The sequence below is a fragment of the Strongylocentrotus purpuratus genome, unplaced genomic scaffold, assembly GCF_000002235.5.
Source record: "Strongylocentrotus purpuratus isolate Spur 01 unplaced genomic scaffold, Spur_5.0 spur5_scaffold_1, whole genome shotgun sequence".
Classification (NCBI taxonomy): domain Eukaryota; kingdom Metazoa; phylum Echinodermata; class Echinoidea; order Camarodonta; family Strongylocentrotidae; genus Strongylocentrotus; species Strongylocentrotus purpuratus.
The window spans coordinates 12235182-12261264 of record NW_022145594.1 but is presented as its reverse complement, the minus strand read 5'-3'; positions in this window follow the sequence as shown (position 1 = coordinate 12261264).

The window sequence follows — 26083 nt, the reverse complement described above, 5'->3', positions numbered from 1 at the left end:
GCCAAGAATGACTACCGTAATAATTTGCAGGCGATGTTTATTTTTTCATCTCTAGCATGACAGTAGTAACCTGACAATGTATAAAATGAACTTTTCGGTATAAAACCGTAGCTAAACGAAAATGCAGGAATAAGCATTGCCAAGCTCAACGCTAATTTACGACGTATTGGAGTGACCAATGTGGGATACCGAAGCGGTCTACTTATCGCAATGTATCTGTCTATGCCGATACATGATAGTATGTTCATGGAGCTTTTGTAGAAGAATATCATTAACAAGGTAATACCTTTACAAAAAATATAATCAAAGGGCCAGCCATGACGAATGATATAGATTGAAAAAAAATTGCAACCCAATATACCGCCACATAAATCACTCAACGCCAGGAATCGATAGAAAAGCCGCGACGTTTCTCCAAAGACACCATGATGACGTTGAAGGATCATAAGAGAAAAAAAATTGGTTAGTAATACCACAACACCAGTGATAACAAGAGATGTGCCTTGAAGAATGTCTGCTGCAGCAATGTCGTTATCGTTATCATCTCCTTGGTGACGTAGGGGCAGAGTAGAATTAAACACCAAGATCCCACGAGATATATTGAGTTCATCCATGCCTCCACTTTCAAAACATGTGCGTATGTATACGTAGCAAATGTTGGAAAAGGAAAAGAAAATCGAACTGTTACAGCATGAACGCCATAGCTATGTCATAAAAAATTACTGCTCGATCCTTTCATATGTTCCGTTGTTGTTTCCTAGATGTATTGAAATACTATTAACGTCGATGAAAAAACAAATAGATGCCGTGAAAAAAATGGATACCCGCAGATTTATAACGTGTCCGTGAAGCTGGGAGATATTAAAGCATCTTAAAAGAGTTTTTGAAAATTGTTTCGTAATTCGTATAACATTTTGCGAGTCACTTCCAATGTCCCGGAGCGGAGGGGTGGTCATGTGATTAGTGATGACAAGTAAAGGAAAGTATAAAAAAAAATCGTCAGCTACTCCGATGACATTGATGATCGTTTTGTTGGGCGCTCCGCTTAGTATTAAAGTTTGATTAAGTATGAGGAGATGGTTTTTATGAGCCGTATGGAGGAGGGGCGGACAGCAGCTAAATGGTTTACTCTGCATCACACGCACACACTAAATGGCGCGTAAGTCAACATCGCTTTTCCATCTAATGAAATGACGTTCTTCCATGATTGCACTCGGTCTTTTAATATGACAGTTAATAACGCCTTTGAAAAGTGACAAGCCAGACGATGCAAACAAAATCATTATGCGATATAGTCTACCTTGTAAGACAGTCAGACAGGAGCTTAGCGGAAAACATATTTTGACAAATCTAGGCCAGTTTGCATACAACTAAGAATTGATAGAATTTTCCCACTAAAACCTTGATATGATTAGGTAGATCGAGAGATAGTGCCATAATCAGTCGTAAACCTATTAAGTAGTTCAATACCATGAGCATTGGTCCGCATCCATTAAAATCCATTATCCGAAAGGGGCAGTAATTTTCTTTAGAGCGCTTCATTGACCTTGGTTCAGTCATGGCGCTAATGTCTGAATGTATTTTTAATTTCTTGTCAGACATAGAACCAATGTCAGTGTATCCTCTTCCTATTAACACGATGTTTGGTTAAACCCGTATTGATTTCCCATCGCAGCCGTGGCATTTCATATTGTTATCAGTGGGAGAAAGTGTCATGCTGTTCAACTCTACCCTACGAAACAGATTTCAGGAGCCTGGATAATGTTGAAAGGGCTTGATAGTTTATATACCTCCGTTTATTAACAACTATTATATACCTCACTTAAGAAATCCAGCCATCTGATTGGTCAAAATTGCAGTCATGGTTTTAGCCATTCCCGTAAATAAACGAAAAATGCCACGCCCATGTAATAGTTCGAGGGTAAATTTCAAGTAACCGGGAAGAGTTCAGTCTTGCCTAAAAACGTGTACGTGTGCAAAGTATTGGTCGCTAGTGCTAGCTTAATTTACCAATTTGTTAATACAGAGCGCAGCGCAGACGACCGTACGTGTACGGCAATCTCGATCGTACTGAATTCCAAACAAGGCAAAAATGGCTGAAGAAACTCTCCCAAGATTTCAACTTCTTGATGATGATCAAATGCAAGACTTTATTAATTCTGAAGAACACCAAAAGGGTACGTGAAATTCTCCATAAAAATATTGTGTGCTAAAACCTTCCCATAGAGATTGCACACATCTCTAGATCTATGCAGCCCAAGTGCATTGCGCACTCATGCTAAATTGGTCGATGTTTTAATTACCAAAATGAGATTCAAACCAATATTGCTCGTGATCCTGAAGGTGATACTCAATAATGAGGTGTCATATGAAGGAGCAGGTTTTTCTCCATACTCCCCACAGCCCCCCCCCCAATTAAAAAAAAAAAATATCTTGCTCAGAGCCAGACTAGAAATAAACTCTCAAAGATATATATATTTCGGCATATAAAGTATTAATGACTGCTTTAATATTCGAGAAATAGTTGTTTCTATACGCTCTCGGGACAGTTACAATTGTGCTAATGCCCTCGGCACGCCTCGAGCAATAGCACAATTGTAACCTTCCCTTGAGCGTATAAAAAAACCCATTTCTTTCAAAGCAGTCATTAAAGGTAAAGACCAGTTATGGTCATGCGATTGCATTGTGGAAGAAACGTTGTTGAATCGATCAGAAAAGGTTGATCATCTAGCATCTAGCATCTGCAAGGTTCTGGAATCATCAAAATGATAGGAAATTCTGCCCATTCTTCGTAAAGTTACAAGCACTATACACAGAAAGATGTATATGGGACTACCCTATATCTCTCACAGACCATGAGAGAAACAAATTTACCAAATATATGAATCAGTAGGCGGTTTCCTGGCAGGTTTTTTCTCATCATGTATTAGTCAAAACATATTCTTTCACATGATTGGTAATGAGAGCTTCCATTTCATTTTTTGAAATTGGGGCGTTTCCAATACTGGTCTTTACCTATAATATATTATTGTTACCCAAGTCAATGGAGTAATGTGGGTCTGTCATTGAGGGGGTTCTGTCATTATTAATTGATAGGGAATGAGGGGACATGTGGCTTACACGGTCAATATATTAAACCCAGGGTGTGGTAGTAATCACCTAACTCTATTTTCTCGTCCTTACTCCCCTCCCCCTGTCCATTTTATCGTTTCTTTCCGTTTTCCGGATCGAGGAGGAGGAGGGGGGGGGGGGTGGCACGTTCCACATCAATACAGTAAACAATACCAGCAAGGATGAGAACCAGATTTTATCACGATTAAAAAAAATGTCCGTCAAAAAAGTGTTTGATTGAGTTTCATTGGGAATTATAATTTATTTACCTTACATAATCATCAACATTATATACATTTATAAGGGTTTACGTCTGTAAATGATTGATGGTGACACAAACAAACACACATCTATGTGGTGAATATTGATTCCCCGTTTGTGGTCATCACTGATACAGAAAATTTACTGTTAAATCTTTTAAAATCGGCATTGTTGAAATTAAATAAATGCCTCTGGATCTAAATAAGTAGAATTATTTATATTTACCTCTAGACTACAAAGGCGCACATCAAATCGTTTCTTCTGGCCTCTCCAAGTCATGACATCGTTTGTTTTAAATACATACATTTGCTGAACGGCGATCGAAAACAAAATTATTCAGTGGTGTCAATAAATTGTTCTCATTTAAGTTGGTGCGTTATTCCCCCAAATAGGTCAAGGCCAGAAGAATGTGTAATTATTCAAACCTTTTAATGATAAGTAAAAGCATGATACAATAATTCCATATTTAATTGCGAATGACCGAAGCAACAGAGTAAATATTTTGGATATTTGTTTAAAAATTAATTTCAAAACAGGTGCATTACTGTAATCTATCAACTTTCTGTTTTAGGAAAATTCTTTCAAAGAAAGTTTAATTACAGTGCTCAAGATTTCTCTTTAGGAGATACTTCATGTATTGCTTCCTTCTTTCGATTTAATTAAGTTTAAGTTGCGAGTCCGCAGTATGCATCACTTTAGGGGTAAACAGCAATAAAACGATTTAAAAAAAACCATTTCATGCTATACAAGGGCAAACCACTTTTTCTATTAACGTCTTTAAATATATTGCTCTCCAATTAAAGTCGAAATGTTTCAACGTTTCGAATATGATTAGCTTCCAATATGTTATAGAACTGAATGGAGGATATAAATTGTCACGAAACAATAATCCGTCTCTTGAGACCGAGAAGGGCGTCAACTCATTTACTTTTACTTTTACTCAGAGTCAAAGCCCTTTTTTCTCTAAACAGATAAAATGTAACCAATGCTGAAGACAGGTAATTAAGTGACATTATAAAACTAATAAAACATGTTATAACAAATGTGGGTTTCTGCGTTGAGTTTCATTGGGGTTTAATAACCTCTGGCCTCAGCTTACTTAAACATGATAAAAGTGAAAACTATATGCTGACTCCCAAAACGCGATTACAGGTTTGATTGTTTCCGCGTTTATAATGATTGTAGCATCCATTGCTAAATTGTATTCGTCGGGTATGACTGTTGCTAGACAACCTAAAGCTGTTTTAAGATTTGTGATGAATTCATTGTTTGTTCTTAGCGTGTGTGTTGTTGGGCATGTGTGTGGGTGAAAAAGTGTGGGTGTGTATGTGAGTAGGTGATTGTTATTATCTTCATCGAATAGAGTTTCACTGATTCTTCCTCTTTTTTTCTTAGAGTAGTGTGTTGGTGGACATGTGGGTGTATGAATGCAGTGGTGTATGTGTGTGTGCGTGTGTGTGTATGTCTGTGTGTGTGTGTGTGCGTGCGCCTGGTGGGTGGATGTTGTTATCCTTATCATGCTTATCATTCTTATCAAACAAACTTTTAATAAATTAGCTTTTTAGCGTGTGTGTGTGTGTGTGTGTGTGTGTGCGTGTGCGTGTATGGGAATGTAGGTGAATACTTTTAAAAAGGTGTATGTATGTGATAGAGTATGTATTAGATGGTGGTTGTTGTTCACTTAATCAGACTCTCATAATGATTAGAAATTCCCCATTTAACGGAATAATATTAAACTAACATTTCATGAACTTTGAAAGGCCCTGCATATTTCCTCTCCTTTTCGTCACATTAACATCATACGCCAGACAACAGTCACTTTCGTTCATTGTTATTAAAAAAGAACAATATACAAACACAAAAACCTATAATAACATTTGAATGTAAGTAGAGTGAACAACGTTTGACAAATTGCGGTTATACGTTAATGATTAATTTTGTGATATGTCATGTTCTCTAGTTTGTTTCTGAAATTATATAACCCCTTTGTAGAACAATTTTGGAATAATAACACACTTTAGCCGGGCCATCCTTCGAAAACAAAATTTAATGTTGTCAGTTTGTCATTAATTGTCTTTATATATTAAAGGTAAATGAAAGAATCCAAAATCAAGTAAAAAAAAAAATTAAAAAAATGAACACATGACATATTCAATATCACATAATTACCAACATAACAAAATAAAACAACAATTTTTTTTCTTCAGTATACGTTTATTGAAGCACCTACATGTACATTTCTAGAGACCAATGGCGGCCCATTTTTCCACTAGGGTATGTAATCTAGCTTTAGAAATAGAAGATCAACGAAAGCTCATTGTATGAAGAGATCGAGTACATATCAGAAAGATAAAATTGATTTGCACACACTGTTGAAATTTACGTGACACATAAATAAATATTTATAGTGGATATCACTTTCTGCTTCGATCACAACGTAAAACATTGTTTGACATTTTTACGATGGCAACTGATAAAACAACAAGGGTCTAAACGTACATGCTTAACATTTTAGGTATGGTATTCTAGATTGCTTAGCGAATTAGGACTATGTGTTCTAATCGTCTACAGAACATATTTCTTTCTACAACGTTTCTCGTACTTCCTTTTCAAAAATGGATGTGCATTCCTCCTTTATTTGTGTAATGCTCTACAATTTCACTTTTATAATACAGTAAAACAAAAAATTCCGGCACTGGCCATCTGGTCCCCTTCTCAATTATTATCATTCATGAGACAAAAGTAAAACTAAGAGACTAAATGTAAAACTGAAGACACAATAAGTGTACGGCCTCGTAATTAGTGTATGGCCTCGTACAACCCAATCTTTACGTCGACCCCTAGAAAGAATTTGCTTTCTTTAGCAAACATTTACTTGATTTCTTTTAAGCTCTTGCTAGCTTGGCCCTTAACTTCACTTTTAAGATAATTTTATCAAAGTTTTTAAATTATAAGTCTATGCGATAGCTTATACTTTAATTCAGTTACACTATTATAAACAGAAGAAGTAGGATGCTGATGTTAAATGTTATGTATGACAAGATATAACGAAGAAACAAGCTTACATCACTGTAAAATAAGAGCAAAATAATGCCGAAACTCTACATTTAGATTCATAATAGTCATGGTAGATATTAAAATGAGAATTCTACCTGGCTTTTATTTAAGACACATAGATAAAAGTAATTGATACTTTTACATGATTCGGAAATACAGAGAATGAATATTTGACTAACAAGAAATGGCCATTAATCGTGAATGGTCGATTTAAAATTAAGTCAAATGATTTTTTTTTTTTATATCGCTCACGACATTTTGGTCGTGTTAGAAGACGTCATTATTGACGTTGAAAGAGTTTTGTGAATCCTGGTGGCAATTATAATAATAATATAATAATAATAATAATAATAATATTAGCCTAATAGTCCACTCCAAATTTTATTAAACCGAAACGGAAATTCTTTTTGCCCAATTGATCGTGAGCCCGGCAGCCACTGAGCAGCGCCAGATCGACGTTGCTCTATCCCTTATTGTTGAACGCCAAACAAGGTAGCAACAACTCCCATCTTTTAACGTCTTTTGGTATGACGCGGCCGGGGTTCGAACCCACGACCTCCCGGTTGTGAGGCGGACGCTCTACTGACTGAGCCAACACTCCGGTAAAGGGAATCAATTGTTAATTCAAAGCACTAATTTAAACAAATTAGTAAACATTTGAAATATTAAGTAAATCTGACAAAGTTTTAGGTTTCGCGAATGATCAGTTTAAACTTAAATATGAAACATGATGAATCTCCAAAAGAGTAGAGTAACCATAAGATTAATTATAATTTATATATACTAAAGGGTTACATTTTCTTTCGAGAATTTTAACAGCAGTTTTCGAAAATCAAATGAATATTTGAAGAATGTATTTGGTTTATCTTCATCTAAGCAATATGAACACACACTGTAAAAAAATAATAGTCGAAATTACTCAATAAAATTGAGGAAAAGAATTGCCTTATTTTTATAAAGTAAATATTACCTACGGCATCTTAAGTAGAATTTACTTATTTTGCTGAATAAATTTTTACTCAGTTAAATCGAGTTACATTAACGTAAATGATTTAAGTATTGTAATCATTTTAGATAATTAAAAAAAAGCTATGATAGGATTACATATTGCACGATTTGGTACCCATCTAATCTAACAAGTAACATCCACTAATCATTCACTACTTCTATTTAAGATTGATCACTAATCACTAACACTACTTCTATTTAAGATTTAACCGTATATATATACACTGTCGCTCATAAAGTTGGAATATTTTAGTTTTACCCCAATTTATGGAATTATTTTAAAAATAATTAAAGAATAATCGATCTAGATAATAGTATACATTCTCAGATTTTATTGAGTAATAATTTGCCAATGTGTGTTTTACGGGACTGCTAAAGCATGTGTATGCTACTATGCTTATTAACTAGGGGACCTATGCCCTCAAGTCATAAATGACAGTAATGAGGATTAATGCCCCACAAAAGGGCACTAATATAGCACATCGACACGGTTTTGATCCTGGGGCCTCACAGTTACGAGGCCATTGTTTTGTCACTGAACCATGACTGTACGCAGCGGGGGCTAGGGTAGGGGACAGTTTCCATAAATTTTGAAAAAAATAGAAAATGCAATAAATTTTCAATAATTTATTGCATTTTACCCCGGTTCCCAACATAACAAAATCTTCTGTGTGCCCATGCCTTGAGCCATAATGCATGGCCGTCCAGAGGATTTTTTTATGTTGGGGACCGGGGTAAAATGCAATAAATTATTGAAAATTTATTGCATTTTCTGTGTTTTTTTTAATTTATGGAAACTGCCCCCTACCCTAGTCCCCGCTGCGTACAGTCATGGTTCAGTGACAAAACAATGGCCTCGTAACTGTGAGGCCCCAGGATCAAAACCGTGTCGATGTGCTATATTAGTGCCCTTTTGTGGGGCATTAATCCTCATTACTGTCATTTATGACTTGAGGGCATAGGTCCCCTAGTTAATCAGCATAGTAGCATACACATGCTTTAGCAGTCACGCAAAACACACACTGGAAAATCATTATTCAATAAAACCTGAGAATGTATACTATTATATAGATCTATTATTTTTAAATAATTTTTAAAATAATTCCATAAATTGGGGTAAAACTAAAATATTCCACCTTTATGAGCGACAGTGTATATATATATCTACCACCATCACAAACTATTACATACGCTTCAATTCGACACATATTGAAAGGCTCCAAATTTTATATATACTTGATCGTAGCATCTTAAAAGGAAAATTGGTTGACAATTTCCTGAAATATCAAGTTTTGATTTGATTTGAACTGGGTAACAATTAAAAATTGTCTTGTCTTTGCTAAGCCATGCTAAATGAATTAGTAAATGTTTTAAAGTCCTTAAATTTTCATTCAACCACAAAAAAGAATTGTTTTATTTAAAAAAGAGTTTAGTTTGGTCTTAATGAATATTCATAAATTTTGTAAATATTTCTATTACGCACTGCATCGGTCCTTACTTTAAAAAGATAAGAATAATCAACATAAATTGTTTGAGTAATACGTATAATTTCTGATTTTGAGTTAAAATTACTAAATTAATACAAGCCGAAATTACTTAAAGTTCTTATGTATTTGATTTTACTTAAATATTCCACGTATGTTCTACTAAATTGAAAGTTTGAGTTAGCAAGACTTAAATTTAGTGCGTAAGTGGCAAAACTAATGTTTTCAAGTAAATTCTACATGGAAAAAATACGTAAAAATTACCAATGAACAAATTCTTTTTTACCGTGCAGTAGAATGATCAAATCCGTAATTATTTTATCTTAAAGTTTTTATTTCGAAAAAGTGATAGCCCCTTTTCTTTGACATTTAGCGCTTCATAAATCAAGGGGACAAATCAACCGTCCATTACCTTCCATCATTGGACAGTAAGGAACACATTGCTCCGTAATCATTGGTGATACAGAATGGCTGCATCCGTAGAATGTGGTCAGGTCGCAGGGCTATCAACCATACACAGGTGCCACCAATAGTCGTCAGAAACCGCAGTTAGTTTGGGGAGCAAAAGATTGATCGATAGCTATCTCTGGCTGCACGCCGATAGGATGCATTGGTCCGAGCAAATATGAACGCATTGCTCCAGGAATTCACAAGTATTAACATCGTCAGAAGAACTCTAACTGGCTCTGATATAGAGTGTTTGGCTATAATTATAAAGAACATTCGTAAAATGGTAGGTACCCAAGAGATGAAATTCACTACGCTGATCAACAAGATAGTTTTGACCCCTTTGAGTTTGACTCTGCGATGTCCTGGGTTATGTTCCCCCGCCCCACGAGGCACTGCTAAGGCGGCGATGGCTCGGGCTTGTCGCGTAGCTATGCCCATGGATATGATGTTCAATGTTATACCAGTGCATACTGGCACAATTGATACTGAAAAGAGCGTGACGATGGTTGCTTTTTCCGAGGAAGTAAAATTTAGATTCGAAACCGTTCCATTCTGGCTAATGCTATTAACCTGAGACAACTTATAAACGGGAGTTCCTGGTACAAAAGATAAGATTATAAATATTAAGGGGAAGCATGTTGCTAAACCGAAACAAGATAAGCCAGAACGAATGTTTACGATTGCTGGATACCTCAGTGGCTTGCTTATCGCGATATATCTGTCGATATTGAGACACGATATTATGACGGCAGAGAAGAGAAGTCCAAAGATAAATGTAAAGGACAAATATCTGCACAGATCCTGTGAACGACGGCACTCACTTTCCACAATGAGAAGAATGTTGTAAATGCATCCTGAGAGGCCACCTATGAGATCTACCACTCCAATACACTGATAGAGGAATCGTGGGACTTCTTCAAAGACACTCAAATGTTTTCGAAGGATAACTAGAGAGCAGACATTTGTCGAAATCACGAGAAATCCGATGAAAACAAAAACGAAGCACAGAAAAATATCGCCACCAAGCATTGTTGATGATTGTCAAGAGACGATAAGTATAAGATCGACCGATGGAAAAGAGACATGAAGTCAATAAAGCTTTACGTCCGCTGTTAAAATTTCATTCCTTCCCATTCAGCAACTACACAGATGAGTGAGGAAGCCTTGTCTGTTATCAGCAACCAGAATTAATTTTCTTACTGTGGCAATTAGTGTAAATAGAAGGCGTGTTTTAAAGTCTCATTCATGTGACTGATTTGACAGTTCTCTGCTGGAAATAATTACATAATCCGATAGCTATAATGGCACCGATGCTATGGTTGATGTCTGCATGCAAACCGAAATGGGTCGTCGAAACCACATAGTTATTAAATAGGAGGTTATTACATTGAGGAGGCCTAATTGGTCCGAATCGTCCACAAAACCTGTCTTGGTTCAAGGTTTCAAAATAATAAAAAGGCTCTATAATTTCACATTAATAATATAGTAATGGATAATCATTGCACTGGCGATCATAAGGATATAAGTTTCTATTATTTTCACTCATTATTTCAAAAAAATTAACAAAGACTAAGAGACAAAATGTAAAACTAAAGTAGTAAGATACTAGTTTTAGGCATTACATTAATAAATTGCAGCTATAGCGGTTCAAAGATTTCCTTTGCTTTAGGACATCCGCGATATTAGCTATTTATACAATTTATCAATTATGTTTTAGTAGAGGCATACGATTATGCCTCTATCATTGTGGGCCGCATATATCAAACTTGGAAAGTAAAGCCGAGCGATTCGGAGCAAACAACCAGAACTACGTCCCTGTTTATGGTTATGTTTATGTTGTAGACAAATGCTTCCCCATGTCTGGCAATCGCTCTCTTAAAAAGAAAATATTCACTTTCTGTATCAAGCATTTAATTAATTTCTTTAAGGTTCTTGTTAGCTTTGGCCATTACTTGACCTTTAAGATAAGTGGGTAGGCTACTTTTTCATCTTTAATTGTTTCACTTCATTGTAAGTCTATTCGATAGCATATACTAAGCTACAGTAATATTATTAAAAACAGTCTGTAGAAACACGATATTGTTATAAAAAAACCATAAAGAGTCAATTTTTAAAGAAGATAAACAGGGCATACACATGTTTTAGAGTTGTTCGTCGTCTAATACCTAAAAAAAATATTTATGAGACGAAGTCTAGTTTTGTGTTTATATCTAACAAGAAGGTGACAAGTCCCCAATAATGAGGCAAATTCATCTCATAAAGTAGTCGAAGAACCTCTTAAAAGAACTTCATTCCAATCGGAGCAGGATATCACTGTAAAATATTATGTTTGACATGATATGACAAAGAAACGAGCTTACATTACTTTAAATTAAGAGCTAATGCTGACATCTAAGGTTCATAATAGGCACGCTCGCTATTAAAAACAGAATTCCCCCCAATAATGAGTCAAATTCATGTCATAAAGTAACCCAAGTTATTCTTTAAACCTCATTTCTATCGAAGCAGGATATTGCTGTAAAATATAATTTTTGACATAAGATGAGCAAGAAGCGAGCTTTTATTACTATAAATAAAGAGCAAATGCTGCCATTTAAGATTCATAATAGCCATGCTCGCTTTTGAAGAAAGAACTCTCCCCGGCTATTATTTAACATACGTAGATAAAAGTAATTGTGACCGTTTCACGACTTGCCATTAAAGAGAAAATGAATATGTCAAATTTAAATTGCCATAAAACGTTCAATGATCTGCTTAGAATCATGTCAAACGAATCCTATTTTTTTCACTCGTGACATTTTGGCCGTGTTTAATCACGTGAATATTGCTGTCAAAAAGTTTTTTTGATTACTGAGAGCAATTAAAAGTGATTGGTTGTGGATGCACAGCAGTTATTAAAACAAATTAATGCAAATTGTAATATGGAATGAATCGGACAAGGTTTTAAAGTACGAAATTTGATGAATCGCAAAAAGTTTAGAAATTGTCCTTCTAATGACAATGTCTACTTAATGAATCATTTTTTTTCACTCCAAATGTCCCTCTAATGACACCTTTAGTAAAATATAATTATAATTATACTAGAACTCAACTTTTTCGATAAAAACTTTGATAGGCCAATTTTAACAGCAGATTTCGAAAATCAAATGGTGCTTAATAACAGTTTGGTTTCCGTATATTTTGATCCTAGCAATGTTGCCATAAAACAAAACTACACGTATTTAATTCAGTAACTTTTATCTTTTTAGATTACAAAAAAATTGTGAACGTCTAAGTGAGACACCCGCCCCTTATGTTTTAACACACTGAACACTTACTAAACATTTTCTTTTGTCTGTTTGCTGACATAATTATGGTTAAGTCAACACTGAGAGCTCCATAAATGAGTGGAAATTTTAGTCCGGGCTTAGACCTAGCAAAGGTTTGTACGCGTTTATCAATACCATCTATTGCCTTTCAATAGACAGTAGGGAAAACATGGATCTCAAATCGTGAACATTGCTAATGTTCTGTGGCTGTATTCAGGGAATGTTGTCATGTCGCAGGGCTGCCAACCACTTAAGGTGCCAACAATAGTTTTAATGAACTGCAGTTAGTTTTGGGAGCAAAAGATTGATCGAAAGCTGACTCTGGCTGCACGTCGATAGGCTGCATTGGTCCGAGCAAATATAAACGCATTGCTCCAGGAATTCACAAGTGTTAACATCGCCATAAGAACGTCGGCAGTCTTTGACAGGGGGCTACTGATCGCAATGGTTAAAAGTAATCGTACAACGGTGGGCACCCAGGAGATGAAATTCACTATGCTGATGAGCAAGACAGTCTTAATCCCTTTGAATTTGACTCTACGATGTCCCGCATTGTTCTCGCCAGCCAAACGAGGCACTGGTAATGCGGCGATGGCTCGGGATTGTCGCGTAGCTATGCCCATGGATATTAAGTTCAAAGTTATACCAGTCCATATTGGCACCATTGATACTGAATAGAGCGTGACGATGGTTGCTTTTTCCGAAGCAGTAAAATTTAAACTCAATTCAATTCCATTCATGCAAATGTAATTGATCTGAGACAATTTATAAGTGGGGGACCCTGGTACAAAAAGTAAGATTAGAATGATTAAGGGGAAGCATGTTGCTAAAGCGAAACAAGATGATCCGGAACGCACGTTTACGATTGATGGATACCTCAGTGGTTTGCTTATCGCGATATATCTTTCGATATTGAGACACGATATTGTGGTGGCAGAGAAGAAAAGTCCAAAGATGAATATAAAGAACAGGAATCCGTACAGTTCCTGTGAGCGACGGCAATCACTTACCACAATATAAAGAATGTAGTAAAGGCATCCTGAGAGGCCACCTATCATATCTACCACGCCTATACACTGATAGAGGAATCGTGGGACTTCTTCAAAGACACTCCAATGTTTTCGAAGGATAACTAAAGAGCAGACATTTGTCGATATCACGAGAAATCCGATGAAAACAAGCACAAAGCACAGAAAAATATCGACACTGAGCATTGTTGATGACTGTCAAGACAAATAACTAAGGATGAAGACTTAAACATCAAAAAGGGATCGACCGATGGGACGGAGACATGTGGTTAATATAGTTTTATGTCCGCTGTTAAATTCACATTCCTTCCCATTCAGCAACTACATTGACAAGTGATTAAGCCTTGGTTAGTATCACCAGGCCGATTGGCTGGATGTAGCGTATTACTGTAAATAGAATGCGCTCTTTTAAAGTCTCATTTGAGAGACTGATTTGACAGTTTTTCGCTGACGATAATCCAATAATCTGACAGCTATAATGGCATCGATGCTATGTTTGATGCCTGTTTGCAAACCGGAATAGGTCGTGAAGGCCTCATAGTTATTAAAAAGGGGGTTATCAAATCCTGGCTTTACTTACCCACGTTATAACTATAATCATAATTTCGAAACCCTACTTATAATCAAATGACGCCAGGGAATCGAAAGCAGACCGCCAGTATACCAGGCGAAAGTTTCATTATCTTCAATTCACGAACCACAATCGGTCGGTTTCGAGTCGATTTTTCAGGCGGTGTGAATTGTAAATCGAGGAGGCCAAATGGGTTCTAATCGTATACATAACATTCCCTTGCGTAAGTTTTTAAGGTGCATTTTTAATTCATTTAAAGATACTATGTCCCTTTTGCAAATTTAAACGTTAGCAGTATCCTAATATTCGAATTATGCAAGGAAACCCGTTAATTGGCTAGACTTCACTGTTAGACACTATTAAGTTACCGATTGGCTTTTTCTTCTTTGGTAATAACATACATAAAATGAGCTGTAAAGGGTACATGAAAATTTGTCTACATCAATATAACCCACTTCTTGTAATGTCCAAAATTAAACTGATTGAATCTATGTACAGCATAAAATGTACGACCATTCGGTACTTAAAATCGGACTATTACTTATTGGCTCTTTAGCTCTTAAGTCGATTCGACAACTAATATTATAGTCGTTATTTTCCCACTTAAATAGATTTTCAAGCCCCCTCCCCTTTTTAGGGAAGTTCTCAATTAGTATTAACTTTAAAATGCCGTTGGAATTTGGCCTTTTCATTTTTTCGGCCTGCAAATGGGACATAGTACTTTTGAATGCTCTGTGATATCATATGTATAATAAGCTAACGGGATAATCCTGGCACTGACAAACGTGGTCTTACGGACAATCATAATCAATTGTTCTTCTCTTTTTATTACTAGCATTCGTTATTAAAAAGAATGTATCTAAGAGACAAAATTATATAAAAAAGACACAATAAGACACTTGTTTTAGGCATAACACTAATTAATGTATTGCTAAAGCGTTACATAGATTTTCTCTGCCATATGACATGACGAATATGAGCTTATCATTCAATTTATTAATAATGTATTAGTAGAGAGATACGAATAAGCTCCTCTCATAATGGACCGAATATGTAAAACTAGAAACGTAAAGCGAAATAGTTCGGAGCAAAAAACGGTAACTACACCCCTCTACATGTTCTCGCAAACATATGATTTACCATGTCTGGCATTTCCATGCTTAAATAGAAAGTATTCACTTTCTTCATCAAGCATTTACATGCATATTGCTCCGGTTGTCTCATTTTCGCTCGCTGGACCATTAACGTAGCTAGTTCGACGGCACTACCAAACTAGAATGTTCCACAATGTTGCAGGGTGTATGCCATTGGGTGAACCGGGTGTGCGAAAAGGGTGTTTTGGGGAGGGGAAGTGAGAGTGTTCGTGTGTGTGGTAATTGTTTGTGTGTGAAAAATTAAAGACTAATAATGACAGATGGCTAATCATGAATCTACAATGACGAGTAAACTGTCGATGTACATCACAGTCCATAGATAAATGTGCCTTGAACGTATATAGCAGACGGCAATCGGCGGATTAGACGACACTTGGTAGTGATTTTGTATGTGAGATTTCTTTGCTAAATACAAAATACAAGAAAATTTTCCATATCTTTAAACTATCATTGATATCTGATAATTAAACAGTTATTGAAATAAACCTACCAAACTACATAATACAATGAAATACTTGACTTAAAGTAGGGGAGTTTGATGTGGTGCACAATTGCACCCCTCTGTAAATAGTTCAGGGAAATTTCAGATATGAAAGGTGTTAGTATTGGGGGTTTAAATATTAATAATTTACGTTATGCTGATGACACTGTACTTTGCGCAGAGAATGAAGCAGATTTACAACATGTATTGGATATTGTAAAAGTCAACAGTGAAAAGTTTCGTCTAAGCATGAATGTCAAGAAAACTAAGTCAATGATTTTTAGTAGAACAGAGAATAAGCCTAGAATATGTTTTAAACTCGATGGACATATCATTGAGCAAGTCAGTAATTACATCTACTTAGGACAAAATATCACAGATGATGCCAGATGCGAAGCAGAAATAAAAAGAAGAATAGAAATTGCTCGGAATACATTTCTGGCAATAAAAGGATTATTCACAAATAGAAAGGTGAAATTTGCGCTTAGGCTGAAACTAGTGAATACATTTCTGGCAATGAAAGGATTATTCACAAATAGAAAGGTGAAATTTGCGCTTAGGCTGAAACTAGTAAACTGTTATGTATGGTCTGTCCTATTGTATGGAACAGAAACATGGACAATAAACAGGGCCATGGAAAAAAGATTAACATCTTTTGAAAAGTGGATCTACAGAAGAATGATGAAACTATCCTGGAAACGAATGAAAACCAACAAAAAGATATTGCACATGGCAGGGCGTAAACAAATTGCACTAGCAGGATTAGTTAAGGAGAGAAAAATCAAATACTTTGGTTACGTTAAAAGGCACCAAAGCCTCTTAAAGGATGTATTGGAAGGAAGAGAGGAAGAAAGTAGACCTAGAGGGAGACCCAGAATCAACTGGGAAGAGAATGTGAAGAACTGGAGTGGACTAAAACTGCAAGAGTGCACCCGAATGGCAGAAGATAGAGTGAAATGGAGAGATGTTGCAATCAACCTCCGAACCGGGAGAAGATACTGAGATAGATAGTAAATAATCGAATAGTCCATGGCGATCATGAATATTCATGTTTGTGCTTACCTCGGCAAAATCCTTGCCTATACTAAATGGCAACATTACGGTGAGGGGTTGGCTGAAATGGACATAATGAACCGATCAGAACTGATCTATGATAATTCATGCTTGTTATCCTTCGTGTGCTTGAGCTATAACCTTACAATCGCGTGGCAAATTGCGTCCAAAGTTCGACTTGTTTCACATGTGTTATATAGGCAATGGCGAGCTAGCGACCTATTTTGACCAAAGTACGTTGGGTGAACTTTCAAAAGTCAATGGGACATGAGGGTTCCAATGAAAGAGCTAGTGTCAACGTACGTCGGGGTGGGTATGCTTTTCGTTTAAACAAAAAATGAATTTTTAACGATTTTGTTGATAAAAGTCCATAGGCTAAGTTCCCAATAATGTGGCAAAATTCATGTCATAAAGTAATCGAAGTAATTGCTAAAACGTCATTCCTATTGAAGCGGGATATTGCTGTAAATAATTATATGTGACATGATATCACAAAGAACGAGCTTATATCATGATAAATTAAGAGCTAATAATGCTGACATCTAAGATTCATAATAGGCACGCTCGTTATTAAAATGAGAGTTCTCCCTGGCTTTTATCAACGCACGTAGATAAAAGTAATTGAGACTTTTTCATGACTAGGCATCAAAGAGAGAATGAATATGTCATATACAAATTGCCATAAAACGTGAAGCCGGTTTAGAATCATGTCAAATAAACCTTAATTATATCACTCATTACATTGTTGTCGTGTTTAATAATTTCAATATTGCCGTCAAAAAAGTTTTGTGATTACTCATACCAATGAAAGGTGATGGAGTGTGGATGCATAGCCATTCTTAAAACAAATTTATTACCTTTTTTTTCACTACATCTGATGACGCTGTAAAATGTTTATATATAAATATATACATGTATATATATGTAATTGTACAAGAAGTAAACCTTTTCGATAACAAATTTGATTTCAAAAGCAGATTTCGAATGTCAAAATGTCCATAATAACAATTTTTTTCGTGTATTTTGATCCTAGCAATGTTGACATAAAACAATGCTACAAGTATTTAATTCCGTAATCTTTTTCAAATATATTTTTAAAAGAAAGTGTCATCGTCCAAGTCAGACACCCACCCCTTATTCTTTAACATATTAAATACTTCAAAAACATTTCCTTTTGTCTGTTTGCTTACATAATAATGGTAAAGTCGACACTGAGAGCTCCATAAATCAGTGGAAATTTTAGTCTGGGCTTATACCTATCTAAAGCTTTGTACGCATTTATGAATGCCGTCCATTATATTTCAATGGACAGTAAGAAAAATAGTGCTCTGTTAATGCACAGTGAATGCATCCATACAATGTAGTCAGGTTGCAGGGCTGTCAACCACTCCCAGCTGCAAACAATAGTCGTAAGAAACCGCAGTTAGTTTCGGGAGCAAAAGATTGATCGATAGCTGTCTCTGGCTGCACGCCGATAGGCTGCATTGGTCCTAGCAAATATGAACGCATTGCTCCAGAAATTCACAAGTGTTAACATCGTCAGAAGAACGTCAACAGGCTCTGATATGGAGTGAATGGTCGTAATCGTAAAGTACAATCGTACATTAGAAGGAACCCAAGAGATAAAATTCACTACGCTGATCAACAAGATAGTCTTGACCCCTTTGAGTTTTACTCTGCGATGTCCTGGGTTATGTTCGCCCGCCCGACGAGGCACTGCTAATGCGGCGATGGCTCGGGCTTGTCGCGTAGCTATGCCCATGGATATTATGTTCAATGTTATACCAGTGCATATTGGCACCATTGATACTGAAGAGAGCGTGACGATTGTTGCTTTTTCCAAAGAAGTAAAATTTAGATTCAATACCGTTCCATTCTGGCTAATGTAGTTATCCTGAGACAACTTATAAACGGGAGTTCCTGGTACAAAAGTTAAGATTAGAAATATTAAGGGGAAGCATGTTGCTAAAGCGAAACAAGATAAGCCAGAACGAATGTTTACGATTGATAGATACCTCAGCGGTTTGCTTATTGCGATATATCTGTCGATATTGAGACACGATATTATGATGGCGGAGATGAGAAGTCCAAATGAAAATGTAAAGGACAAGAATCTGTACAGATCCTGTGAACGACAGCACTCACTTTCCACGATGAAAAGAATGTTGTAAATGCATCCTGAAAGGCCACCTATTAGATCTACCACTCCAATGCACTGATAGAGGAATCGTGGGACTTCTTCAAAGACACTCAAATGTTTCCGAAGGATAAATAGAGAGCAGACATTTGTCGATATCACGAGAAATCCAATGAAAACAAAAACAAAGCACAGAAAAATATCAACTCCAAACATTGTTGATGATTGTCAAGAGAAGATTAGTGTAGATGAAGGCTGGAACATCAGGAAGAGATAGACCGATGCGACAACACCATATAGTAAAAATATTGTTATACCCGCTGCTAAAATGTCATTCCTTCCCATTCAGGCATTATATAGATAAGTGATGGAGGCTTGGCTGTTAACGGCAGCCAGACTTAATTTCCTGAGCGTGGCAATTAGTGTAAATAAAAGGCTTCGTTCAATCGACTAAAGGGAGTTTGTAACATTGTTTACATGAGAGAATATGGTGCTAAGGTAGTGACTTCAATGCTAGCTGATCTGATCGATTCCTTAATTCTCCCAACTATATCATTAAAATTCAATCACATGTTGGGTGAATGTAAATCGTCACAAGGCAATGAACTGGCTCTATATACCATTCCAGACACATTCAGTGGTCAAGGATATTTTACTTCCATGGAAAAGCGGTTGGGAGAATTCAAAAATAGTTGGAAGAATTTAATGTTAACCAACCACTGTTAGAGGGTGTTCACAGGGACTCCTTCCAAGGAAACAATAAATATTACTGTGGTTTGAAAATTGTCTCAGGATATTTTGCCTGGTAGAGGGTAAGCACAGTAGAAGGAATATAATTAAAAACAAATACAAAAATGACACAGTTTTTTCAACAGCCTTCAACGATGTTACCGAGTCACATTAAGGTTTTTTTCGTCATTATACAGGACTTTATTCTTGCTTTTAGTAGTCACGATATTACTATCATCATAATTTCACCTCAATACCGATACCTGACCGACAGTAGACCGAGCGAAAATTTAATTTTCCCCAATTCATGAGCCATAATCGGTCGGTTTCAAGTCGGTTTGGCGGTGGGAATGTTATGTTGAGGAGGTATATTGGGTTCTAATCGTATTCAAAATCTCTCTTTGCCCAACGTTTCTCGTTCTTCCTCAAAGCAAATGTAGACGCGCATTTCTAGCTTTTATTTTACATTTATCTTTCATTTATGACACAGCAAAAGGATAATTCTGGCACTTGCGATGTGGTCTTTACGGATGGTCATTATTTGTTTTTGTTTTATCACTTTTATTCATGATTTTATAACATTTAACTAAGAGACAAAAAATAAATCTAAAGACACAGTAAGACACCAATTTAGGCATCACAATTGTAAATGTGTTGCTAAAGCGTTACATAGATTTCCTTTGCCATAGGACATACAGGATATTAGCTAATCATTCAATGTATAAATTACGTTTTAGTAGAAGGTTATGGTTATGCTTTATCATAATGGGCAGCATATATCAAACTAGGAACGTTAAGCCGAGCAGTTCGGAGCAAACAACAGGGAAGACGTCCCTCTTCATGTCCTTGCAAACAAATGTTTTCCCATGTCTGGCAATTGCTTGAGTAAAAAGTAAGTATTCATTTCTTTATCAAACATTCACTTGATTTCTTTCAACCTGTTGTTAGATTGGGCCTTAACTTGATTTTTAAGATCAGTGCTTAGGCTACTTTTTCATCTTTAATAGTTTCAATTCATTTTAAGTCTATTTAATAGCATATAATTTACTACAGTAACACTATTAAAAACAGAAAAAGCAGGATATTGCTATAAAATGTCAAAATCATAGAGGGTCTAGCCATTTTTCTTAAGAAAATAAACAGGGCAGACGCGTTTATAGATCTTTTCGTTGTCCACTACCGAGAGGAAATACATATGGAACGAAGTCTAGTTTCGTGTTTATATCTTACAAGTAGGTGACAAATCCCTAATAATTTGGCAAAATGTATTTCATAAAGTAATCAATGTACTTCTTAAAACTTCATTCCCATCGAAGCACGATATTGCTGTAAAATATTATGTTTGACATGATATGACAAAGAAACGAGCTTTCATCACTATAAATTAAGAGCTAATGCTGACATCTAAGATTCATAATATGCTTGCTCGCCTTTTAAATGAGAATTCTACTTGGCTTTTATTAACACACGTAGATAAAAGTAATTGAGACTTTTTCACGACTTGGCATCAAAGAGAGAATGAATATGCCAAATGAAAATTGCCACTAATAATGATTGATCGGCTTAGAATTAAGTCAAATGAATCTTATCCATATCAATAATGACATTTTGGTCATGTTTAATTACGTCAATATTGCCGTCAAAAGAGTTGGGTGATTCCTGGTGGCAATTAAAAGTGATTGATTGTGGATGCATATCACTTATTAAAACAAATTAGTGAACATTTTAAATGTTGAATGAATCGGACAAAGTTTTAAACTAAGCAATTTGATAAATCATACACAGAGTAGAGAAATTTAGAAGTGCTAGCTCTCTTTAAAACAGTTTTAGTGTCATTTCACAGCCTAGCCCGGCGATCCTTCGAAATAATTTTGTCATTAAATCATGTTTGGTGTCATGATCAGAAAAAAAATCTCTCTAAAATTATTCTCAAAATGATATACTATGCAATTGTGTACCCTCACTAACATTATGCTATTATTGTCTGGGGGCAATGCTGCTTTATTTTATCAAAAACGGCGAATAAAAATAATTAACCATTCTTCTTTTTTGGCCCAGCATACCAACCCAATATTTACTCATTAAACATATTGCAATATAGGGATTTTTTAAAATTCCAAGTAGATGTTTTTTTAATGTATTTATGTCATCACAATCTTATTCCTGATTCTATTTCCAAATTGTTATATCAAATTCTAATATTCATAATCATAATACTAGAAATGCTAAACAATTTTATTTGCCATTGAATCGTACAGCACTAAACCAAAACATCATTATTTTCCGAGGACCATTTCTGTGGATCAATCTTTCTCATTATATTCATAATTCTGTTTGTGTAAATATATTTAAACGTAGTTATAAGAAATTTCTTTTGGATAAATTGCAATAATCCTTTAAATTCAACACATTTTGTATTTGTTTGTTTGTATGTATGTTTGTTGCTTTGATTTGTGTATTGTGTAATGTTTAGTAACGAATTTATCTCATATTTGTTATTATAAAACAGGGTCAAACTTTATATAAGAATTGTGTTTTTCCTTTCAGGTTGCAACCTATTCAGTTTATTTTATGTCCTTATGTTATGTTCTTAATGTGTATTTTATGTTATATAGCTGGTTTTCAATGAAATCTTGTCTTTTTAACTGAATGAAATAAAATTGAATTGAATTGAATGTAAGTTAATTGTCATTATATTCAGGAATTGAACAAATAGTGTTAAACCAAATATATATTTGACGTGACTCTATGACCCAAAACAAAATATAAAACAAATATTTTTTACTCAATATGCGTTTATTTAAGCACCTAGATGTACACAATTCTAGGGTTCAATGATTGCCCATATTCCGAAGGGGTATGTACATCTAGTTTTAGAAATAGAAGATCAACGAAGATTTATTGTATGAAGAGATCAAGTACATATCATAAGGTGAAACAAGTTTTGAACACACCCATTTGAAACATACGTGAGACATCGGTCAACATTTATAGTGGTTATCACTTTTTGGTTTAAACACAACGACGAACTATTTTTGACATTGTTTAAAATAGGAACTGATATTACATTGGGTTTACATGTTAACCATTTTGGGGATGGTACTCTGGATATTATTTTCTTAGCGAATGACCAATTAAGCAATGGAACTATATTGTGGAGGACTAATGGGTCCCAATCGTCATCAGAACATTACTTTGCACAAGGTTTCTCGTTCTTCCTCCACAAATAAATGTATGTTCCTTTCCACTTCGTTTACATGCTCTATGACTTCACATTTATAACACAGAATAAGGCTAACCCTGGAACAGCTGAACGTGGTCTTACAGACATCCATAAACAGTTTGGTTAAACTCTTTTACTGTCATTAATGATAAAAATAACTAAGAGACAAAATGTAAAACTAAAAATACATTAAGACACTAGTTTAAGGCGTTACATTAGAAAATGTTTTGCTAAAGCACTACATAGTTTCGTTTGTCATAGAACAAACAGGATATTAGCTAATCCTTCAATTTATCATTTATGTTTTAGTAGAAGGTTACGATTATGCTTTAATCATAAGTGGTCGCATATTAAAAAACTTTGCAACATTAAGCCGAGCAATTCGGAGCAAACAACATGAAAACGTCCCTCTTCATGTTGTTGCAAACAAATATTTTCTCATTTCAAGCAATTGCTTGCGTTCTTCATCAAGCATTTACTTGATTTCTTTCGAGCTCATGCTAGCCTGGTCCTTTCCACTGAAGATCAGTTGTTGGTCTATTTGTTCATCTTGGCTGGAATGCTACCCAGAGAGTGGAGCTTGTGCACACATTGTGTGCGGGCAAGCACTGAATCCAATGACCGGGGTAATAGTATATTTGTAAAGCGCTTAGAGACATTTTTATTAAGCGCTATATAACAATTAAATTACTATTATCTTCATTTTGTTAAGATTTTGATGAAAAGTCTATTCGATAGTTTATATTTTACTATATTTAAACTATTAACAACAGAAGAAGCAGAATATTGCTGTAAAATGTAAGACATAGAGTCTCTCTTGAGAATATAAAGAGAGCTTACGCTTGTTATAGATTTTTTTCGTCGTCCAACACCAATAGGAAATGATTATGGGACACAGTCTAGTTTCGTACTAATGTGTAACGTGTAGGTAACAAGTCCACAATAACGTGGCAAAATTCAGGTCATGAAGTGATCGAAGTACTTCCTAAAACTTTATTTCTATCGAAGCAGGATATTTCTGTAAAATATCTTCTGTGACATGATATGAAAAAGAAGCGACCTTACATCAATTTAAATTCAGAGCAAAGCTAAAATCTACGATTTATAATAGGCATGTTCGCTATTAAAAGGAGAATTCTCCCTTGCTGTTATATAACACACGTAGATAAAAGAAATTGAGACTTTTTATCGACTTCACATCAACGACAATGAATATGTCTAATAAAAAATGCCAGAAACGTGAATGATCGGCTGAGAATCATGTCAAATGAATCTTATTCATATAACTCATGACATGATTGATTGTGAATGCATATTTCACTTATTAAAACAAATTAGTAAAAATTTGAACGTTTGTATGCAAACCGTCCATTACATTTCAATTGCCAGTGAGAAAAACATGAACCTCAAAACGTCTATCATTTGTGATGTAAAGTGGATGTAACCATAGGATGTGGACAGGGCTCAGGACTGCCTACACTTCCAGGTGCCACCAATAGTCGTAAGAAACCGCTGTTAGTTTTGGGAGCAAAAGATTGATCGAAAACTGTCTCTGGCTGCACGTCGATAGGCTGCATTGGTGCGAGCAAATATGAACGCATTGCTCCAGGAATTCACAAGTGTTAACATCGTCAGAAGAACGTCAGCAGTCTTTGATATAGAGCGTTTGGCCGTAATAGAATAGAATAATTGTAGAATGCTAGGCACCAAAGATATCAAATTCACTACGGTGATCAACATGACAGTCTTGACCCCTTTGAGTTTGACTCTGAGATGCCCCGCGTTATTCTCACCAGCCCCGCGAGGCACTGCTAAGGCGGCGATGGCTCGGGCTTGGCGAGTAGCTATGCCCATGCAGATTAAGTTTAAAGTTAAACCAATGTATATGGGCACAGTGGATAGGAAATAGAGCGTGGAAACTGTTGCCTTTTCCGAAGAAGTAAAATTTAGAACCAATAACGTTTCATTCCGGCACATGTTATTATCATTACTTTGAGTTAACTTATGAACGGGAGATCCTGGTACTAGACCTGCGATTAGAAATACCAAGAGGAAGCCTGTTGATAAAGCGAGACAAGATAATGTAGAACGAATGTTCACGATTGATGGATACCTCAGCGGTTTGCTTATCGCAATATATCTTTCAATATTGAGACACGCTATTGTGATGGCAGACAACAGAAATCCAGAGTAAAATATCATAGACAGGAATAAGTACAACTCTCTCGAAAGACGGCAGTCACTGTCCACAATGACAAGAATGTACCAAGTACATCCTGAGAGGCCACCTATTAGATCTACCACTCCAATACACTGATAGAGGAATCGTGGGACTTCTTCAAATACACTCCATTTTTTTCGAATGATAACTAGAGAGCAGACATTTGTCGATATCACGAGAAATCCGATGAAAACAAAAATAAAGCACTTAAAAATATCGACACTTAGCATTGTTGATGATTGTCACATAACACGGGTTGAGTATGGAAACATCTATTGTTTCACAGCAGACACATCATTTTTGAGGCACAATAGATTCCTAGTGACGTGTGTTTTGAAGACAACAGTTCAATATATCATTTGCATCCTGAAAATGGAGTCTGAAATATCTTATTCTAACCTTTATATGGTCAAGAGACGATACGTGTTGATGAAGACTCGCACATCAAAAAGGTATGGGACAGAGACATGTAGTCAATATAGTTTTGTGTCCGCTGTTAACATTTCATTCCTTCCCATTCAGCAACTACAAAGATGAGTGTTGAAGCCTTGGCTATTATCACCAGTCCGATTGGCTGACTGTATCGTAGCGATTAGTGTAAATAGAACACGCCTTTTCAAGTATCATTCCAATGACAGATGTGGCAGTTCGTCACTTACTATAATCAAGTAATTGGTCAGTAATTGTTGCACCGAGGCTATGTTTGATTTCTCTATGAAAACGGAAATAGGTTGTTGAGGCCTGGTGCTAATTAACTAGGGGATTATCAAATCCTTGCTTTAAGTAGTCACGATATTACTGCAACAA